This window comes from Octodon degus, unplaced genomic scaffold (assembly GCF_000260255.1).
Source record: "Octodon degus isolate 3935 unplaced genomic scaffold, OctDeg1.0 scaffold00048, whole genome shotgun sequence".
Taxonomy (NCBI): Eukaryota; Metazoa; Chordata; class Mammalia; order Rodentia; family Octodontidae; genus Octodon; species Octodon degus.
The window spans coordinates 12,142,955-12,151,589 of record NW_004524624.1 but is presented as its reverse complement, the minus strand read 5'-3'; the positions used below and the strand labels follow the sequence as shown (position 1 = coordinate 12,151,589).

At 40.4% G+C, this 8,635-nt stretch overlaps 1 long non-coding RNA gene across 1 annotated transcript in view; it reads left to right on the top strand.

Moving 5' to 3' along the window:
* Positions 1-8,635, top strand: part of LOC111817076 — a 25,443-nt gene that overhangs the window by 2,252 nt on the left and 14,556 nt on the right. The window contains exon 2 of the long non-coding RNA XR_002821341.1: positions 1,670-1,801. This is a non-coding gene — a long non-coding RNA (uncharacterized LOC111817076). The remainder of the gene's footprint in view (positions 1-1,669; positions 1,802-8,635) is intronic.

Below are 8,635 nucleotides of genomic sequence, written 5' to 3'. Positions count from 1 at the left end.
CTAGAGGAAAGAGTAATAAACTTTCACATCTCTTTATGTTCTTTTTATTTTTTATAGAGATGTTAATGTTAAGCTGTATGAACATAGGTTCTATAGTGAGTGAAGCTTTTGTGAAATTTGAATATGCTGATGAAAGACATAGTCTTTTCAGTCACTTAGGTCTTATTAAATGAAAATTCTACTTAACAATAAAAATTTGAGCAGATGTACAATTAGTTTATTTATTCATATATAATAATTCTAGTTAATTGTTACTGTGCTCCAGCATATTCACAAGGTTGGTTTATGTCACATGTCGAGGACAAAAACAAAGCTTATTTTTTCATCACTTTATAGTTAGTACTTCTGTACCTAACACATTCCTTGGCCTGTGTAGTGTAGCAGAAATGTGTATTTATTCAGTGAGTGTGGTTCATCAATTGTTAGAAAGACATCAAAGTTCTAAATTCCACTCAATTTTGTATATGTATAAGGATAAACAGTGAACTATTTTGTCTCTTTTTTTGGTACTGAAAATCAAGCCCAGGACCTTGTGCTTGCCAGGCAGGCGCTGTGCCACTGAGTTTATCCTGACCCTGCGATTTTTTATTTAGTGAAGACAAGGTATATTGTTTTAAAATACTCAGCTATTGTTTTAATAATAAATTCTATTTTCACAAAAGCTTAATAATATTTTACAACTTTCCTGAGAAGCTATTATAAGAAATATCATTAAAATTATTACTACGCTTGATAATATATTCTCTGTTTTGAACAAGTTAGAACAGCATTGATTTTTCATGTATATTTTTTTGAGAGAGAGATTCAAAAAGTAATATTATTCACATGAAATTCAGAGAGCATAGAAATATACAGAGCAAAAGAATGATACCTTTATCCCTAAGGATAATCCTTCTTAACAACTTGGGCTGTTTGTCTTCAGATGTTTTTCTATATATGTGCCAATGTATACACGCATGCATATTCAACATGTGCTAATTATTATTGTGTGAAAATGAAGTCCTATGGAAAATATCATTTTGAAACATGTTTTTGTTCTCTCAAAAACAAGATGTTAGCTGGGTGTGGTGGCTCAGGCCTGTATTTCAGCACTCTGGGAGGCTGAGGTAAGAGGATCACAAGTTCCAGACCATCCTAGGAAACTTAGCGATCCTGGCAGGACCTCTCTCTCCAAAAAGGGGGGAAAGGCTGAGGTTGAAGCTTAATGCCAAGGCCCTGGGTTCTAGCCCCAGCACCACTAAAAAACGTTTCTATTCCAATACTCAGTGATCCACTTTGTTATTTTAATGACTGAATAGTATCTATTACATGAATACAATCATTTATTCACACACACGATTCTCTTGGCCAACATGCAGTTTTCAGTTATATTTTAAAATGCTTTAAATGCCAGTGACAAGCAGCTACTTAAAAATTGCTAAGAATGCTCTTAGGAAAGAGAGAAAGATGGAGAGGGGTGTGGGGGTGGGGGAGGAAAAGAAAGAAAAAATGAGCAAATTTTTCTTTAAGCAGTGATGGACCTTGGTGCATCCTGAGAATTTCTAGCCAGCACGTTGCAGACAATCTGGGATAGCTGATGCAATGACAGTGCAACTCACGTGGCAGTGAGGTAAGTATATAAAATTGTAAACTAACTCTTTGATTACAATACATGGCATATCTGTTGCAGAGAGTGCTCATGTTGGAGCTCTGTAGAGTTCTCCGGTTTGGAGCTGAAGCACCTTTGGGATCTCCTGGACCGCCAAACAAACAGCCGAGAGGGCTGAAGCTTCCCTGTCCCTGTACTCTGGATCATTCAGAGGTATCAGTTCTGCAATATTTTAATTCTTCACGCCTGCAGAAATAGTTATGCAGCAAGGCTAGTATGTCAAGATCCGATGACATCGATGGGTTCCAGGCAGGACCAACATTTCGGTTCTGTGATTTGGACCAGGCCTCGCAGCTCTACCAGCTTGATCAGAAAGGAAGTGGGGGGATTGGGAAGTACCTACCCTGGTCAGATGCTTGTGTTCAACTAGGAGAAACCAGACAACTGCGACCCCAATCCACAGTAAAACTGTGACTGTCTGGTTGGGTCAGTCCAAGCCAAGTTCTCGCCAATTAACCCTTTTCCAAACAAGTAATAAAAGCAGGAAGTGCACTGGTGCTTGGGCACCTTCTGAACACCATTTGTTTTGTTGATCTTGGATTCCTTTGCAGGAAATGTTCTAATATGAATGTGTTTCATCAGTTTAGAGTAGCACATTAGAAGAACAAATGTTCAGATAAACTTCCGAAAAGTTTTTTTAAAGTAAATCAGTGTATCACTAGATATGAATACAATGTAAGTTCACGATCATATTAGATGACCCACAGTGTGGGGAGCAATGATGATATTGGAGAGAGCAGTAATAAGAATGATAATGACCAGCTTGCACAATCCTTTGTGCTGGAACTGTAAGCACTTCACTTGAGTTACCACGTTTAAACCTCACTGAGACCCTGCGAATACACAAGAGGTGCTGTTACTTTCATTTTACTGTTGAGGAAACCGAGACATGGAAAAGTTGATCTACTGGCCAATGTCTTGTACCTAATAAATGGTACAACAGTGACTCAGACCAAGGGAGTCAGTCCTTGGAGCACATGCTTTTCGCCACTATTATGTCTAAGAAATCTAAAACTTCCAAGTTACTGTCTCACCAACCGAGGAGCAGTAAGCACCCCCAGAGCTCTGATCACGGTCTTAAGATCACATTTCCCAACAGAAGGATCCAGGCTACTTGGAGAAATGATTACCTCAGGGTCTGGGGCAGAAGTAAAATGAGCAAATTATGGTATATTGCCTTAAAGATAGTGAGAAAGCTATTAAAGAATAGTAGGGTCATTCTGAAAAGACTCAGGAGCCAACCTGAAGCTCCCAGTGGGCACAGATGTGATAGTTAAACATCAATGGGGATAACAGGTAGCACATCAGATATGTTTGCATCTATGGGTTCATAATGATGCTCAAAACTTGTTCGTGTCTACAAGGTCATTGGGGAGTAATTCATTATTGAATTGAAAACTAATCAATGCTCCCATTTTTTCTGCCTTCCCTGTGTGAACTGTACATGAAAAAAAAAACAACCAAAAAATCTTCTTTATAGAAATAAACCAGTTGATAAATGACAAAAAGAATGATAGGTTGAGTATCTTTAATTTGAAAGACCAGACCTGTTTCCATTTCAGATCTTTTCAGATTTTAAAATATTTGCATACAGGGCTGGCCAAATAGCTCAGCAGATTAAAGCACCTGCTAAAGCGCCTACTTAAGCAGACACAGTGGCCAGGGTTCGATCCCCAGTGTGCCATGCCAGTCCTGCCTGTGGGGTGTACTGAGACAGCAATTGAGACTGGGCGTGGTGGGGTGCGCCTATAATCCCAGCTCTTGGGAGGCTGAACACAGGCGGATCACTATGAGTCCAATCTATGTACTGAGACCCTGTAGACCCTGTACTAAAATACAAAGCAAAACAAGAAATAAAATATTTGTATATCTATCTATATCTACATCTGTATCTATCCATCTAAATAGCTACATAATGAGATATGAGATATTTTGAGGATGGGGGCCAGGTTTAAACATAAAATTCACTTATTTTTTCATATACACTTAATAGACAGAGCCTGAAAGTAATTTTATACAATACTTTTACTGTGCTACTGTTTTGACTATAGAGCAAAAAGCTGGGCATGCTTGGGCACACCTCAAATCCCAGCACTCAGGAAAGATTTGCTGAGGCGGGAGGATCGCTGCAAATTTGAGGCCCGTTTAGGCTCCACAGTGAGTTCAAGAACAGCCTAAACTACACAGAGAGATCCTATCTAAAAAGAAAGAGAGAAAAAAAGATTTAAAAGACATACTAGCCAATTGCAATGTGTGAGTCCTAATGGTAAACTAATGTGTTTCGTTCATTATTACTATTATTAATTATTTGTATTATTTACTATAAGGGAATGAATACCTAGGGCCTCATATAGTGGGCTGTAGTATTGCGTGATAGACTCAGCCCTTTTTATTTTATTTTGATATAGGATCTCACTAAGTTGTCCAGCCTGGCCACATAATTATGATCCTCCTGCTTCAGCTTTCAAAATAGCTACAACTCTGGACGTACACTACCACACCCAGATGTATTCTAATTTTTTAAACTGTAAAAAATGGTATTTATGAGAAAATTGATTAATTTAAACAATGACTGTATGTTAGATGATGTTAAAGAATTCTTTGAGAGCCAGGCAGATAGCTCAGCAGGTTAAAGTACCTGCTTAGGCAGACGGAAGACCAAGGTTTGATCCCTGGCATTCTGTGCCAGCCCCACTCCCGGGGCACACTGAGACAGCGATTGAGACTGGGCATGGTGGTGTGCCTGTAATCCCAGAGTTTGAGAGGCCGAAAGCAGGAAGATCACTACAAGTCCAATCTGAGTAGCGAGGCCCTGTGGGCCCCGTACTAAATACATTTTAAAAAAAAAGTTTAAAGAGTTGTTTTACAATAGGTTTGATAATAATATTAATTCTTAAAAACCTCTTTTATTGATGAAAAAATAATTTTTTAAAGATTTGCTTTAAAGTAACATGCAGTGAGGTAGGGGTGAGAGATGAAACAGAATTGATAACAATAGAACTTAAAGATTCATTATTATTATTTCTATTATTGTATTAGATTGAAAATTACCATGTTTTACATGAAATGCCTAAATTTTATTGCATAGTGTATACACTGATTTGGATTAAAAATATTTGAATAGTGTTATGGTTTGTGTATAGATGTCCCCTCAAAGCCTCATGCAGTCATGGAGAGGCTTCTGGACTTTGTGATTGCTTACTGTAGGTGTGGATGCTGCACCTGCCCTGGGGCAGGTAGTTTGCACTACAATGTAAGGTGGGGAGAGAGGCCAGCTAGCTGCCTGAGCTGCTATCACTCCTTTTGCTTTCTGCTCTTTGCCCACCCTGCACCCCCCTCACCCCCCCACCTCAGCCTCCCACCCCTACCATGAAAGGTTACCTCTGCCACGTGCCACTCTGCCTTGGATCCAGCTGAGTAGGGACTGAAACCTCCAGTCCCTGTGAGCTAAGTAAGCCTTTCCTTCCTTCATTTTGAGTGTTGGGTATTTGTCCCAGCAATGAGAGAAGAGCAATTGAGACAAATAGTTTGGTGCAAAATACTTCCGATAATAAGAAGCAGTGAGTCTTATTCTCTTCTCTAGGACTTTCATGTATGCCCTTTCTATGCCATGCTATAGTATGGGAAATATAACATGGAGTTGCTGTTAAAATAAGAATTTGAGCTAGCAATAGAAAGACAGATGGTACCGTAGTGTGACATATCAGCAAGCATTTATAACAGGTTTATAGCTGTTATTTGAACAGATTCATTTGCACTTTAAGTATTAGAATTAGAGTGCAAATTAATGAGTTCACCCTAACTCTTTGCCATAATGTCACAAAAAATTGTTAAACACCTACTCTGTGATAGGCACTGGCTTAAACCTTACCTTGCTACTGAAACAGAGGGATTTCTCTTACGTGGGGTTATTTGGCCTGAGAGAGGATATGATTTTGTTTTCAAAAGACAGTTTTGATGGTGTGGTATGGTGTGGTGCAGAATGCTGAGAAGGGGCCTGGAACGTAGGGGTGTGGCTCTGAGGACAATGGTGATGAGGAATGGGGTATAGGAGAGAATCTGGGAGGTATGTTAGGTGATACTTGATGATTGGCATGGAAATAAGAGAGTGAGAAGTCAAACGACTCAGAGGGCTGGTGAGATAGCTCAGTGGTCTAAAGCACCTGCTTAGGCAAGCTGAGGCAGGCGCAAAGGACCATAGTTCAAATCCCACAGCCCCAAGTCAGCCAAAAAAAAAAAGACTAGGAATCCCAACCAGGAGATCAAGGTCAACATGTGTGGACAACATGTACTCTCATTTGAGATGATGAGAGACTCACAATTCATTTCTATGGTCTTTCTTCTAGTAACCCATAACTGCAGTCTAATCATTAGAAAAGCATCAGACATTTCCAATAGAAAGATAGCCTCCAAAATAGGGAGAAGAGAAAAGAGGGGAAAGGAATTTGTAAAAAAAAAAAAAAGTGGAAAGGAAAAAAATGGAAAACATAACATTTGTAAATGTGGAGTGGAAGTAGAGTTGAAGGGAGGCAGGGAGATGGGGAAAAAAGAATTAAGATATGTTTTTTGCAGGTACAAATGCCCTACGATGAATGTGATTATTATGTATGCAAAATATGAACGAAAGTTTAAAAAGAAAGATACTCTACAATGGACTGGGGAGAGAGCTTGGTGGTCTAAGCACCTGCCTGGCAATCCTGCATGCTGCACCGGCCCCAGAACCCTGGGCACACAGTGCACGCCTGTAATCCCAGCGCTGGGGAGGCTGAGACAGGAGGATCACGATGAGTCCAAGCTGCATAGATAGACACTGTATCAAAATAGATAAATTTTTTAAAAACATTTTAAAGAAAGATATTCTACAAAATGCCTCCTTCAAAACTTTCAAGGGGGGGGAGCCTGGGCCTAGCTCAGTCCTTTAAGTGGCTGCTTCCACAAAGCTCTCAGCCTCAGGTTGCTGGAGTTCGAACCTCACAACTCTCCCGCTGGCCAAAAGTGCCCTGAAGCCATTCGAGGAAGAAAAAAAAAAAAAACTTTCAAGGACAGACAAATATGAAAAATCTAAGACAGTCTTATAGTCAAGGGACACCTAAGGAAACATGAATACATGCAGCATGGCATCCTGGATTGGATCCTAAAAGGAAAAGGGCTTTAGAAATTAGAATAGAGTGGGCACTTGAGTTAGTAATAATGTATCAACACTGGCTCAGGTAGTTGCAAAAAATATAACTCACTAAGTAAAATCTAAATTTAAAAATGGATCTGATAAAGGTTGCTTGGAGGTAGCTGATGGTGGGATTACCCTGGAAGTTGCATTACCCCAGGTTGGAAGTGGGATTACCCCAGGTGGTTGCCTGTTGTGTGGGTGGTAACGTGGTGATAATGAAGAAATACAAGAAGCGAACTCCTGTGGATGGCGGACCCTTCTAAGAGTGCTGTTACCTCATTGGTATTTAAGCTCTGAAATATCTCCTGTGAACTTTTGCTATGTATCTCTTGCTTCTACTTCTACACTAAAATCTATGTCACTTCTTTGAACTGACAGCTGTCTTCACTCTTTGCTTGACCTAGCTCAGAGGTAACAAGCACGACGTTGATGCTTCTCTTCCCTACACCCAGAATGGGTTTTTCCCTCCAGGCTGTCTTCTAGACACTCTTCCTTGTCACTCAGCTCAGAGGTACCTGGCCTAGAAAGCGTCTTTTGATTCTCCGATCTAAAGTAGCCCCTCTCACACTGCATTGCATGGTCCCATGTTGTGTTTTCTTCATGGCTTTTGTCACCATCTGAAATTGACTTGCTTATGGTGTATGGCAGGTTCCCCACAGTAATCAAAGTCCAGCAAAAATAGAGCCATCTCTGATTCATCACTGTTTTACTACAAGCCCAGTACCTAGAGTGCTGGAGATACCCAAGAAACGCCTGCTAAATGAATGACTGGGAAGCACTCTCTTAGCTCCAGTGTTGTAACAAAATACTATAGACAGGGTAGCTTTAACCATAGACATTTATTTCTCACAGTTCTGGAGACTAAAAAGTCTAAGAAAAAAGTGCTGGCAGATGTGGTTCCTGGTTTGCAGACAGCTTCCTTCTTCTGTGCCCTTACGTGGCAGAGGGTGAGAGACTTCTGTTTCTTATGAAGCACTAATTCCATGATAGGAGTTCCGCTGTCATGACCTCACCTAAATCAAATCAACTCTCAAATGTCTTGCCTCCTAATACCATCATGTGTGTGTGGGGAGGCTTCAACATATAAATTTTGAGTGAACACTATGTGATCTATAATAAAAACCATCATGATTCCATCTCCGTTCCCTACTCAGACCTATTAGTGTAGGATGTTGGTGATTACAAGAATATGGTGGGACTCTTTTATAGTATTTGTATGTCCCTTTTGTATTCACTTTATACAAAGAACGAAAGGAACACTTATTGTATCTTGTAATTCTTTCCTGAGTTTTGTCTTCCTCTTGGAATAAGCAAACCACTTAGGCAAGAAGCAAGTCTACCTAAATGCAGTGCTTTTATCCTTGTCAGACCTTAAAAGAGAGTTAATTAAAAGGCCCACTCACTGCCTTTTGGCTATAATCAGGAAAAAGAAAAATTGGTGGCTGTCTTAGTTACTTTTCATTCATTGGACACACAAAATGAAGGACGGAAAGGTTTATTTAGCTCAGTTCGTGGAGGTTTCAGTCCACACTCTGCTGGCACCAAGACAAAGGGCAACAGTTCATGGCGGCGGAAAACAAGGAAGAGCAGAGGAGGAGCAGCAGCTGATGTGAGCATCAAGCCTTTCTTCCTTCTACCACTGTGAAAATCTGTCCTCCACCACTAAGAGCACAGGTCCTCCACAGTGGCACAGGTGCAAAGCGTGCGACCCAATGCACACCCAAGCAGAGAAGCCCTCCTCAACTCCTTTTTATACAATTTTTGTGCTGAGTCACTCTGGGATGGCCGTCCGCCCTTGGTCAGAACCAATCGTGCCGGGG